Genomic DNA, 14,089 nt, shown 5'->3' on the forward strand with positions numbered 1-14,089 from the left:
TCTTGAGGGTTTCCACCTCAGAAGTCGCTCCTACAAATATCATGGCACTATGGTCAGCATAAATCATTCATCCTTTCCGGATATACACAAGGCCATCACGTACCTTGCTTGTCCTCCAACTGCTTTTTTACACGGCCGAGCTCTTCCTCGGCCTGCTCCAGACTCTGCTTTAGTCCGGAGACCTCAGCAGCATGAGAGGTTGCGGCCAGCAACGACGCCTGCTTATTCACATAAGACATATTTAGTTAGTTTCCTGCGAAAATTACTTGATCCTCAGTCCGGCTTTTCTTTTCGAACACCGGACAGTGTCTCAGGGGCTACTGTCTATACTGTGACTTTCTTTTTTGCGTCACTTACCTCAAAGCCTATCAACACGCTGGTGTAGGCTTCGGTCAATCCGCTCTTAACGGACTGAACCCTCTCAACCACCAGACCCATAAGGATACGGTGTTCCTCCACAATGGAAGCGCCTCGTAGCACTTCCAGCAGATTATCCGGTGCCTCTGGATGGACAGAGGTCACCGGCGGAATAGGCGCACCTCCTCCCTTCGAAGGAGACTGCTTGCTTGATTCCGGGGCCATGTAGGTCTCCGGGATGGTATTCGTCTGGGGGCCTCCTAAACCTTTCCCTGGCCTGGGAAGGTCCTTTGGGACAGCATCTCGGCGTCGCCCTTGGCCTTGGGAGAGTAAGCCGCCGGCGGTGACTCGCTGGCCATCGCCTTTGAATCCAGTGAACCCCCTGATGAGGATCGCGGGGAGCTGTCGTGGGCCGGGCTGCAAGTGCATGATTCAACACGTTAAAACTATGAACCGAAGAGGCTGAATACACGAATGTGTCAGGGTCTTTTGAGTACTCACGATTCGGCCAGGGGCTTGTCTCGGGGGCGCCGCTCTGGGCTGCTGTCGATGTCCCACACGGAGCTATTCACGAGGGAGCCCTTCCCCCTCTTGGACGCCTCTGACTCTAGATTTGCGGAGGCCGCCCTCTTCTCCCCCCCCCCTTAGGGGGGGAGTTGCTTTCTTCCTCCTCCTCATCGTCTTCAGCGGCGGAGGAATGAGTCTCGGTGCCTTCGGACATCACGTCCGAAGCGCCCTTGCGGCGGAGGCCACTTCTAGCCCCCTTGGCCTTCTTCTTGGCCTTCTTCTTCGGTGCCTGGTAAGGCGCCGGGACCAGCATCTTCGTCAGGAGCGGGATGGCTGGTTCCTCAGGCTCCGCCCTCTTTGTCCAGCCCTGAAAAAAATGGTGAGGTTTAGATATCTTCCCTGAACAAGCAAGTAAAGGATACACCTTGAAACATGAAATACTTACTGCACTGGCGGGATGGGCCAGGGCGTGCCCACGGTCCTCGGTTGTCTCTGGCGGCGTCTCGTTGCCCTTGAAGAGCATCTTCCAGATATCTTCGTGCGTAGTTCCGAAGAACCGTTGCAAGGTCTGGTGCTCATCTGGATTGAATTCCCATAAATGGCAAGTCCGGCTCTGGCATGGAAGGATCCGACAAACTAGCATCACCTAGATCACGTTGACGAGCTTGATGTTCTTGTCCACCATGCTCTAGATGCGCGTTTGCAGCGCTGTCAGCTCGTCCGACGAAGACCAATTCAGGCCCTTCTCTAGCCAGGAGGTGAGCCGCATTGGGGCTCCGGACTTGAATTCGGGAGCCGCGGCCCAGGTGGCATCGCGGGGCTCTGTGACATAGAACCACAGTTGCTGCCACCCTTTGACGGTCTCCACAAAGGTACCTTTGGGCCATGTGACGTTGGGCATCTTTCTCACCATGTCACCTCCGCACTCTGTGTGTTGGCCATCCACCACCTTCGGCTTCACGTTGAAGATCTTAAGCCACAGTCCGAAGTGGGGTGGAATGCGGAGGAAGGCCTCGCACACGACAATAAATGCCAAGATGTTGAGGAAAGAATTTGGGACCAGATCATGGAAATCTAGCCCGTAGTAGAACATGAGTCCACGGACGAAAGGGTGGAGAGGAAACCCTAGCCCGCGGACGAAGTGGGGGATAAACACCACCCTCTCATCGGGATTTGGGGTGGGGACGATCTGCCCCTTGGCCGGAAGCCGGTGGGCGATTTCCTTGGCCAGATACCCGGCCTCCCGAAGCTGGGTGATGTCCTTCTCCTTGACGGAGGAAGCCATCCACTTGCCTTGCGCTCCAGATCCGGACATGATCGAGTGTTTTCTTGGGGCGGAAAAGACGAGGACTTGGGCGCTGGAGCTCGAGAATGGGAGGGCAGAGAGAGAGAGAAGGCGTAGGTGAAAGAAGGGAATCCTTATCTCCTTATAAAGGCAGTGAATATCAAGCGCCTCCCCACTCGCCTTAAAACTCGCCTGTTCCCAAGGGCTGTGCAGACGGCACGGTTGGATTACCCACGCCCGTATTGATGAGAATCCCGCAATAAGGGGACACGATCTCTGGTTTGACAAGACGTGCCAGTGAGACCGCATCTCGACATATGAAGCGGCAGGCCAAAAAACGGTTCGAAATAATGACCGGGTGGTGATGTGGTGTCACTCTACAAAAAGTTGTCAGCGGATTGGACTGGTGAAATATTATACTCTCTGCGGTTGTGTGTGGTACTTTTTTTGCAGAGCCGGACACGGTCGTTGTGTCTGAAGACTGTGTTGGAGTATTCGGAGAAGGAACCCGCCTTGCAATGCCAAAGACAATTTGGGCGCCGGACGCCTCGTCATTGAAGCCTGGTTCAGGGGCTACTGAGGGAGTCCTGGATTAAGGGGTCCTCGGGCGTCCGTACTATGGTACGTGGGCCGGACTGATGGGTTGTGAAGATACAAGACCGAAGACTCTCTCCCGTGTCCGGATGGGACTCTCCTTGGCGTGGATGGCAAGCTTGGCGCCCTGATATGAAGATTCCTTTCTCTGTAACCGACATTGTACAACCCTAGTCACCTCCGGTGTCTATATAAACCAGAGGGTAGGGATGGCAATGGGGCCCCATACCCGCCAAACCCGTGGGGATTTCATCTATTAGGGGGTGGGGATGGGCGAAAAACATCCCCATGGGGATATTTACCAAACTATTTTATTCCCCATAGGGTACAACGGGGATGGGGGCGATATCCTATTCCCCAGACCCAATACCCATCGGGGACCCGGTTAGTAATTGTCATACTACGGCGAACCTTAAAATATTCACAAACAAACTTGCGAAAACAAAAAAAAAGCTCTGAAAAAACCTTAAACCTATCTCACATCCTCACCTCAGCTGCCACCATGACCAAGAAGTCAATACGACCTAGATAGGCATTAGCAGGACAAGGACAACACCATGTATGTATGTTGATTATAGGGTGTCATATTATGTATATGAGTATTTGTTTATGGGGATGGGGACCCTAATGGAGCCCCGTTCCCCAGTGGGGCATGGGTATGGGGAAATTTCATCCCCAGTCATGTAAATGGGGATGGGGATGGGGTAATAGGGAATAGATGGGGATGGGGATGTTGTAGGTATCCCCGTAGGGGATTGTTCCCATTGCCATCCCTACCAGAGGGCTTAGTCCGTAGAGGTAATCATAATCATAGTCATACAGGCTAGACTTTTAGGGTTTTAGCCGTTACGATCTCGAGGTAGATCAACTCTTGTAATAGTCATATTCATCAAGATCAATCAAGCAGGAAGTAGGGTATTACCTCCATAGAGAGGGCCCGAACCTGGGTAAACATCGTGTCCCCCGTCTCCAGTTACCATCAACCTCAGAGGCACAGTACGGGACCCCCTACCCGAGATCCGCCGGTTTTGACACCGACACCCGACGCGGTGGGTCACGCCGGGGGACCGCACGCCTTGGCGGTACAGCGCCGTCTTGGTGCGGAGGTGGTGGAGGTGCCCTGTGAGCTACGTCGCCCGCAGCTGGCGGAGGGCGAGGCAGCAAGAGGGAGGGCGCGGGGGAGCCCCCAGCGGCGCTGACGAGCTCGGCGATGCGGTCCAACCAATCCTCGTAGAGGTTGTCGACCGGGCGGTAGTGCAGGAGCTCGCGTGCCATGAGCAGTGCGGCCTGCGCGTCCGTCGGAGCGCGACGAGCGTGAGAAGATGAGCCGGCTGGGGTCAGCGACGGAGTGGCGGTGCGGCCATCCCGCCACACAGAAGGGTGCATCGATGAAGCTTGCTGCTCGTTCTCGGCCGGGCCGGTGGCAGCGTTGGCAGCAGGCGATGGAGAACGGTGGGGAGGTCCGCTAACGGGCGCCGTCTGGGCGCCGCGGGCGGCAAGGGCGGCCCAGCGCTCAGCACGGGCTCGGCGAGCGTCAGCCATGGTTGCGGTGGAGCGGTGGAGCGTGGATTCGGAAGAAAGGCTTCAGCGCACCCTTACCTGGCGCGCCAAATGTTGGATTACGGGTTCCGGCAAACCCTTGAGGTTCGAACACTGGGGTGCGCACGAAGATCTCTCTCTCCCTCGCTGGCTCTCGCAACGATCGCAAGGCCTAGATCGACGAACCCAAAGAATGAGAGACACGAGAGTTTATACTGGTACGGGCCACCGATGTGGTGTAATACCCTACTCTAGTGTGGTGTGGTGGATTGCCTCTTGGGCTGAGGATGAACAATTACAAAGGGAAGAACAGCCTCCTGAGGAGAGGTGCTCTGGTCCTTGGTGAGTTTGTGCGTGTGTCTATCGAATCGATCCCCCCTCGATGGTGGCTAGTCCTATTTATAGAGGCCCTGGTCCTCTCCCCAAATGTTAGGCGGGAAGGGATCCCACAACGGCCAAATTCGAAAGGAGACAACTAGTACAAGTTATGCTGACTAAAGGTGGTCTTCGCCTGCCAAAGGCTCTGGTGGTGACGCCGTCTTGCGCTCCACGGTGACCTCAATCCTGCCGTCCTGCTGGTCTTGGTCTCGATGCACCGATATGGAAACCGTTGCCTGATACCTCAGGACTCCTCCCTGTGCTTGCCTCTTTAGCACCAAAGAGGAAACGGTCTTGGTCTCGATGCACCGATATGGAAACCGTTGCCTGATACCTCAGGACTCCTCCCTGTGCTTGCCTCAGGACTCCACACCTGGAAGCCGCCAGCCCCCTCGTCCTGGTGGTGGTCGTCGTTCCTTCTTGGTGGTGGTGGCAGCGGAGGGAGGCCTGCATTGCCCTGAGGACGGTCCTCATGAGGCTGATCTCTCCAGGCGCCCTCGAGAGGCTGGCCCTGCCAGTGGTCCTCATGAGGCTGGTCGCGCCACTCCTTGTGGGGGCCTCGGTCGTCCCAACGTCCTCCAGTTCGGCCTCCTCCGTGGTCGTAGCCTCGATCGTTGCGCTCGGGGCGTCGACCGAGGCGCCCGTCGCGGATAGCCCTGAGTTACTGACAGTCATTGGTGTTGTGGCTGTGCACGTTGTGGAAGACGCAGAACGGGCAGCTGCTCTTGGATGACTCCGGGTGGTCGCAACTGGGCTACATCTCTGGTTCAGCCGCGAGCACGTCCGCCCCCTTGCGCTTCACGTCCTTGGTCTTGGCCTTCTTGTCTTCTGGGTCAGCCGATGGGCGCTCGAGGAGGGAGAGATGTCCTTCCTCAGCCCTCGCGCACTTGGTCGCCATGTTGAACATCTCCAGGGCCGTGCACAGATCCTCGTGTATGGCATGCTCCTCCTTCATCTTGACGTCGCGGACGCCATCAGAGAACGCGGAGATGATGGCCTCGTCCGAAACCTTGGGAATCTTGAGACGAACGTTGTTGAAGCGCTGGATGTACTTCTGCATGGTCTCCCCTGGCTGTTGCTTGATGCGCCATAGGTTGCCCGCAGCAGGCGGGCGGTCACGAGTGCCCTGGAAGTTGGCGACGAAGCGCTCACGCACCTCACCCCAGGAGGAGATCGATCCCGCGGGCAGGTTCAGGAGCCACGAGCGCGCACCATCCTTGAGGGCCATGGGAAACCAGTTCGCCATGACCTTCTCATCACCGTTGGCCGCCTCGATGCTCAGTTCATAGAGCTGCAGGAACTCGGCAGGGTCGGGAGTGTCGTCGCAGCATGGAGGCAGGTCGGGCTTGAACTTCCCCGGCCAAACGATGCTGCGTAGCTCAGGAGTGAAGGCGCGGTAGCCCGCTGTGGTCACCGGAGCCCGTCGTGGAGGTGGAGCTTGATCTTGGCGCTCATGCGCCACCACCGCAGGTGGCGCGCGGTCTTGACGTGTTGGTGGTGGGAGCGCAGGGGCATCTTCCTGCGGCCGCTGGACCTCCCGGCAGCTTTTTCTTCACGCGCGGGCGCCCTGCGCGGCGGGTCGTGCCGCGGGGCCGCGCGCCTTGGTCCGAGGGAGACGTCTTGATAGGGAGGCGGCAGAGGTGCTCCATGCGCTACGTCAGCCAGGGTAGGCGGCGGGTGAGCCAGTGAGAGGGACGGTGCAGGAGAGCCCCCAGTAGCGCTGACAAGCTCGGCGATGCGGTCCAGCCAGTCTTCGTAGAGGTCGTCGAATGGGTGGTAGCGCAGGAGCTCAAGCGCCATGAGCAACGCGGCCTGCGCATTCGCTGGTCGTGACAAGCGTGGGATGACGATCCGACCGGAGTCAGCGACGGGGTGGCGGTGCGACCATCACGCCGCACCGAGGGGTGCAACGATGAAGTGCCCCACCGGGCCGGTAGCAGCGTTGGCGGTAGGTGATGAAGAACGACGGGGAGGCCCGCCAACGGGCGCCGTCTGGGCAACGCGAGCGGTGAGAGCGGCTCGACGCTCAGCACGGGCTCGACGAGCATCAGTCATGGAGGCGGTGGAGCAGCGGTGAGTCGATCGGCAGAAGAGAGGCTCTGACGCACCCCTACCTGGCGTGCCAAATGTCCGATTCAGGGTTCCTCAGACCCTTGAGAGGTTCAAACTCTAGGGTGCGTGTGAAGAACTCATCTTCCCTAGTCTGCCCGCTCACCGAATCCACGGTCTTGGTGTCGTCCGCCTCGCGAGGCTTGGCCCTCGCAAGGGTCTTGGGTAGTTGTTGTTGAAGCTGGGCTGTACCGGGCCGTTGACGGAGCCGTGCCGTGGGCCGCAGGCAGGCAAGTCTGGGTACCCCCGATCCCAGGACGCCGACAGTTTCTTCTTTGAGATTCACAATGTATGCACTTTTATACGAAACTACATGTTTTAAGTGCTAAAAATAGATCTCTAGAATTAATAAAATACTTCATATGCTCAATACTGCAAATATGAAATTCAAAAGACATTCATATCTGAAAGTACTCGCAAAATACACAACACAAAACACAATTCAAAACCTGCAAATACTGACAACCCTAAGCTCCTCCTGGAAATTCACAACCTGCCCGACTATTGGGTTGGGGGCCAGTCCCCTCCTATTCCTCGGTGGCAGACAACCACCCCGTGAGACGATGTAAGCGACGAGGGAGAGGATGGCGGGGAAGTGTCGTCGGGCCAACTGCTTTTCTCCTCTTGCAGTTGGGTTCGGTCGACGAAGACTCCACCGGCTCGCTCTGGCATGTCACCCTCACAAACGGCACCCTATAGATGCTTGATCCTTCAATCTCTGGTGGATGCTCCATCTGGGATCGATACTCCCACCACCGTTGCCTCATGATCGGATTCGATGAATCTGTGTGCTCCATGGCCTAGAGGAGCAGCACTATGTACTCTTGTGCGACTCCCTTCAAGAGTATCGCCGCCTTTTCGCTCTGTTGCAGATATTTGGCCATGGATGTCACCGTCGCTGCTAGGTGGTCCTTGTTGTCAAATCAAGACTGTATCTCCAACATCCTAGCTAGCTTCACAGGGTCACCGTCTGCGATCCTCATGTATCGGTTGTACTCCTCCATCGATCTACTTCTCCATAGCACCTTCACTCGCCGGCAGTGGTTTTTGAATGGAAGAGGAGAGGAGCGATGCTGGTTTTGGATTAGAACGGGGGAGGAGCGTTGCTAGTTTTGGATTGGAATAGGAGAGGAGGGGTGCTGGTTTTGAAATGGAAGAGGAGAGGAGCGGCGCTGGATTTAGATTGGAACAGGAGAGGAGCGGCACTGGTCTTGGAACTATTTTTTTGTTTTGCGTATTTTGGTCAAAGTTTGACCACGTACTATATTTGACAATCAAAATTTGAATGCATGTCACAAAAAATTATGTCGTTTGGTTCGTATCTGAATGTACTTTCAAATTATATTATTTTTGCAATGTATAACATATATTTTATTTGTGAAAATCATGGTCAATTATGACCCAGAATAAAAGGGAGACTAGTTAATGTGGGGTCGCATTCTTAATTGAAAGGTAAATTGATATTTATTTTGATCCAGTCACGGCGCGTCGGCCCTCCCGTCCAATCCTAAACGCTGTCGCACGCTCCTCTCCCTCTTCTCCATTGTAAAACCACCTCCTCTCCTCTCCATCATCTCCATTCCAAAAACACCGTCTCGCCTCTCCCTCTTCTCCATTGCAAAACCACCCCCTCTACTCTCCATCTTCTCCATTGCAAAACCAGCGTCTTGCCTCTCCCTCTTCTCCATTGCAAGACCACCGTCTCGCCTCTCCCTCTTCCATTGCAAAACCACCCCCTCGAGGCGAAAGTCAGGCGGAGGTGGTGGGCGTACAGGTCGAAGGTTGAGCATTCATAGGATAACGAACCGATCGAGTACGGTGTGCTGTTCGTGAGGGTGCAGAGCCAGCCAGAGCCACAAGAGTATTCGTTCTCCCACCGCAAGAGGAGGCCGGATGGTGTGACGTCGCTTCCCCGCCATTCTCCACGGTTCCCTCGACGCTCACCTTGTTTCAATGGCGGCGGTAGGGTTTAAGGTAAGCTTCGCACTAACCTAATCTTCCATCTGCTCATGCTTACAATCAGTGTGACGGCTAATGAAAATCATGCTCACAGTCAGTCTCCGAGTACTACGCCAATCACCCTAAAATAGCTTTGGACCAAAAACAAAGTTGTGACACTATGTACAAATAAAGAAAAATAGATTGGTGCTTCTTTCAGAAAAGAGTACTCCCTAGAAAACTGCCAATGTAAGTGACTAGTATTTGGTTAGAGGATTTGCTGCCGAGAAAGATCCGTCCACAAAGAGCGCCACACATCCCGCTGGTGGTGGTGGATGCCAATGCTTGCATCGAGCATGGTTGGTTTCGGTAATGTTTACTTGGCACACCTCGCACTCTGCATATATGCTGGTTCCATCCGTACATTTGTGCAGTTCCACGAAAATGCAGCTGAATAACCGTGTTTGTACAAATAATGAAAAAGCGTGATTACATTATAGTGGCACTAGTTGATGAGACATACACTAATAAATACAAGAAAATATTGCGATAGTATCATAGTATGCCATGCTGCGAGGGCGAGATGGGCCTTGCGACGCCTCATACGGTAGGCCACATACTGGAAATCGACCCAATTCTCCCCGATACACCTTCTGCCAGTGATGAACATCAGTGTACATTGCTAGTACAAGGAGGGGCCTTGAACTATTCCAATCTCTATTTTTGTGCAGATTAATTAAAATTAAGCACCCCAGTTTGCAGAAATGCTTAAAATTAACAATCTATACCTATACTAATTACAAACTCTCAAGAAATTCCCACATTAATTAGATTTTACGAGCCGTTAATCTGGTGGGACCGAATTATTACTGTGTAGATTGACTGATGAAATCCTCTATAAAAAAATAATATCATTACGTTCAGATTGACTCATGAAATCCTCCATGGAAAAAAAACATGAATTTAAATAACTTCTATCTCAATCTATCTAAAACTCCTACCAAATCCATCATTGGAAAAAAATACATAACCTCTCACATATCCGTCTATCTCTCTCACGTCTCTTTCAAACCCTCTAGGCTCAAATCAACAAGGAAAAGTACATGAAGAAGCAACAAAAACCCTAGCAGCGCCCATGGTCGGCGGCACCAGGGCGGGCGTTAATGCGTGCGGCCGAGCCGTGCATTCGTGGGGTGTTGCAGGTGCAGCTTCAAGTGTGCTACGCGTGGTAGCCCAGCGGCGAGGGCGCGTCCATGCTGGCCTTCGCCTGCTGCTGTTGCGACTCACCAACCAGCCTAATACCATCAGCATCAGGTAGTGCTACTGCTCCTGTTCTATCTAATTCCCCCGTCATCTTACATAGTAGTGCATATATATGAAGAAAGAAAACAGATTCATTGCCATCTGGAAGCTAAACTAACAAGCACGTTGATTGATCAATCATGCCATTGTTTCATAGAATTTTTTCTGTGATGATGAATAGTTGGACTGACAAATACGTCACGAAGAGATGCGCAAGTATTTGAAGTCGGCATGTGGATGGATTTTCTGATGGCCGGTACACGCATGCACGTACAAACTTTGAGCAGCATGTTATCAAATAAGATCTATGTACGTATCTTCCATCGTATATGTGCGTGTCACGACAGAACACATCAATAAGCTAGCTAGCTAGCATAGAAGGGATCCATCAATGTGTTACATCCTGTACGTGCTACTTCCTCTGGCCAAAAACACCCGCCGGCGATGAGATCGTATAATGCACCCATTCCTCCTACAGACAGAACTTGGCCAGTTTAATAGACTGCATCATGATGTTCCAATAAGACATATATCTTGAAAGCTTATTTTTGGCTATTTCAAATGTCTTTCTTTATACTTAATAATTATACAATTTATAACGTATGTGGAGTTGATTGTAGTGTTGGCATGTATTTTTGTATTAAATTTACACGTGTATTCGTCAGTACACTGACGGCCGGCCTACAAAGAAATATCAGATTTTTTGTCTCTATACTGATGGCACACAAATATTTTTTAATTGGAAATGATTACTATTATATCCTGCATGTATTCATATTTCACTTATTTAATATGCGTTATTAAAAAATATTTAAGTTGTTTTTCTTTTTGATTTACACAGACCTGGAGACTATGATTTTGCTTACTAGACACTACAAGATTTGCACATTTTTGTGATAAATTGATCAGAGTTTGGAATAATTTCTGAACGCCTGAGATAATATTTATGCTATTGTAGAGGTAAAATAGATAATCCGCAACATAGTTGAGATTTTTTTACTAATTATATTCAAGTGTGCGTGCATTTGTTCCTTCCTGAATTTAATAGGGTATCTTTTGGCATATTTTTAGTCACGGATTCATGGTTTTTGTGCATAAATTTTAAGAAATTAGCTGGAAATTTTATTGCGTTTTCAATGTGTCCTAATTTGGAGTTATTCTGGCACGAATAAAACTTGCTTCCAGCCTTAGATTATAACCGATTGTTAGGTGACAGGGATTAAGATTAAACTATTTTCTGTTTCTAACACTGTTAAAAGAACTGGAGCAGTAAAAGGTATGCCAAGGCCACTATCCTCTATTTGGTTTCACTAGCATTTAGTGAGGACCTGCACATTCTCTTTTAGTTTCTATTGCTCTTGAATTTACAAGTTTTTTGTAAATCCTATAGCGATAATAATGTAAGCTAATCTTAATGGTATGTAGAGATATTTTTTAACGCCCTTTCTTCTATTTGTTCTTTGTACTAATCTTGCGTCTTGGGGCTGCTTATACATAAAACCATGGAGGATATCCGTGTGACATGGTAATGGAGCTATGAAGCTAGCTCGAGTATTGTAGCTAGCCCTTTTTTTCTAGAAGTATCATTTCGACCTACTTCTATGTAATTTGTGCTTCTATTTTAAAAAGTTACTAATTCAAGATCTTTGATTTTATTGTGGCATTGATGTATCTTAGTTGTTATAGATGTTCCACGTATGTCCGTTCTAGCCGACATTTGAAGTTTGTGACATATGTTGCAAAGATTCTCGCTTATTGCCCTTTTTTGCATAAAAATAAATATTGACGTTATCTTCTCAAGACCCATATTAGCCAATTAATAAAATGTGGATATACTTTCGACCAACATGCCAATGACTGAAGATTATTTTTCATTAGGAAAAAGTTATAGTTCATCTGCAGAATTAAATTTGCGGTCACCATTAATTCCTTGAATGGTACCATTGTATTGATTGTAATTGCGCCGAATGCACAGGTTGGCGACTAGTGAGACTAGTTGATGAAATATATACTAACAAAGAAAAGCAATTTATTTATCTACATTGGAAATGAAATGATTGAGAGGACACTCGCTCTATTTTAACTGTATTATTAATTCATTTTATCAGTGGCACTAGGGTCGAGCAGGTGGCAAGCGAGGTGTACCGTGCGTCGCAAGGATGGAGGCCGGGGGTGCTTAGACTGGGATGCTGAAGATGGCTCTTTCAGTCCCTATCTTCCCCCTTGATGTTTTTGTGGTAGCATTTGGGTTGTAATCCAAACTTGGTCAAGCTGGTGCTGCATCCCCCTACCTGCCAAGCTTATGTGGCGAACTTGTCTCCTGCTCAGTCCGTTCTAGTAGTAGTTGCATAACTGTCCATTTACACTGAGATGTTCTCGGATAATGGTTCTCTATGGTTGGTTTTTTTTAATGAAATCAGAGGAAACCCCCTATTTCGATATATAAAAAAATCAGTGGCACTAGCTGTCTGAAAACATTTCCTCAAATTAATAGTGCCACTAGATTAAGGTGCAAAATAATAACATTAATGCTTTATCATGGCAGTGCCAAAACAGTAGCACAAGAGCGGACTCAACATGCAGGATCTTTGGCAAATGGTCGGACCAAAAAGGAACATACCTCATAATGGGAACCATATCTGCAGTCAACGCCATCATAGAAGGGATGACACCAGTCACCAACATGGATGATTCAATTCATGTGACCTTTTTGTGCAGTTCACCTAAAATAAAGCAATGTCCCATGAGCTAGCAGCTTGTTCTTCATTAGTTGCAATAAAATTGAGCAACATCAAGGTTTGTTGTGAGGCAATCGGAATGTTCAACTATAATTTGGATATCATTTGTGCAGTTTCAACTAAGATCAAGCATGAAATGTGTATCTCTGTTTGCACAAAAAGGTGGAAAGGAGGGTGACTAACAAGTGATGAAACATACATCAATTGAAAAGAAGTATGTTCCTTATCTGAATGGCAATCCTACAAGGACAGTAGCAATTTCTATAGCAGCAGCATTGCTGGATATTAGTGTGGGCATTAGGATTAACTATGACAATCGTTAAATATGACTTTACTTTAATGGCCCCATTGCTTCATTTTACCATCAACATTACATTAACAGCTGCTACAGAGTTGGTATTTGGGCACGGGAGAGTAGGCGGACCAGGACAGTTGCATTTCTAACGAAAGAAGCAACTTATCTTAATGGGAAATTTAGCAGGACATGAAAAACAGTGCCATTGATTCATATTACTAGAGGCATTACATTGAAAACAACATTGCTTTAACGTGTCCTTACTTTTAATAGTGCGAATACTACAGTTACTAGTGGCATTACATAATAGGGGCTTGGGGCAACAAACATCAGAACAGGATATCTGGGTTGGTCCCATTTTTTCTGTATATCCACCTTATACTATGTGAGGCTAGCAAATCTAGTGCTAGACATACTCTGTTGACTTGTCCCCAGTCCCCACTTTCTTTTCTTTTTCAACCAATAGATCGGTTTATATTGAGTTTGTACTGTGTTTCACTTTATTTCCCTATTAGACCAAGAGACCAGTTGGATAGCCAGTCTCTTCTACTTTTCGCCCCCATTATTTCCTCTTTCGACCAAGTCCTAGATTCAGGTAACAAATCTTCCCCCACCCCACCCCCTTTCTTCCCTGTTTGAACCAAGTAGTACTAGATTCGAGTGCATAAACTAGTTTCACCTCTTAACAGTAAAAATTTAGGTGGCTTTCGAATAGCCGATGGATCCTATCTATGACGGGGCCTATGAAATAGTAAAAGATATATATGCAGCGACGTCAGGAGCTGGGGAACTAGAGCAAGGCCAGTTTCGAAGTAAGTTATACCTGAGGGTTGCCGGGATGTCGCTAGGTGGGTGGCGGGAGGCCGGATCTGCCCACAATACGGCATCGAGGAAGAAGGGGTCGCAGGCCCTCCCTAGCCGGCGGTGCGTGGGAGAGAACGACTGTAACACTCTGAGAATCATGCTATAGTAACCCCCTGTGATTAAGCTAATCATGTTGCTAAACAGGGCTTGATCACATTTGAACCACAACCTTGTCAAACTCCT

The sequence above is a fragment of the Aegilops tauschii genome, chromosome 6 (genome assembly GCF_002575655.3).
Source record: "Aegilops tauschii subsp. strangulata cultivar AL8/78 chromosome 6, Aet v6.0, whole genome shotgun sequence".
NCBI lineage: Eukaryota > Viridiplantae > Streptophyta > Magnoliopsida > Poales > Poaceae > Aegilops > Aegilops tauschii.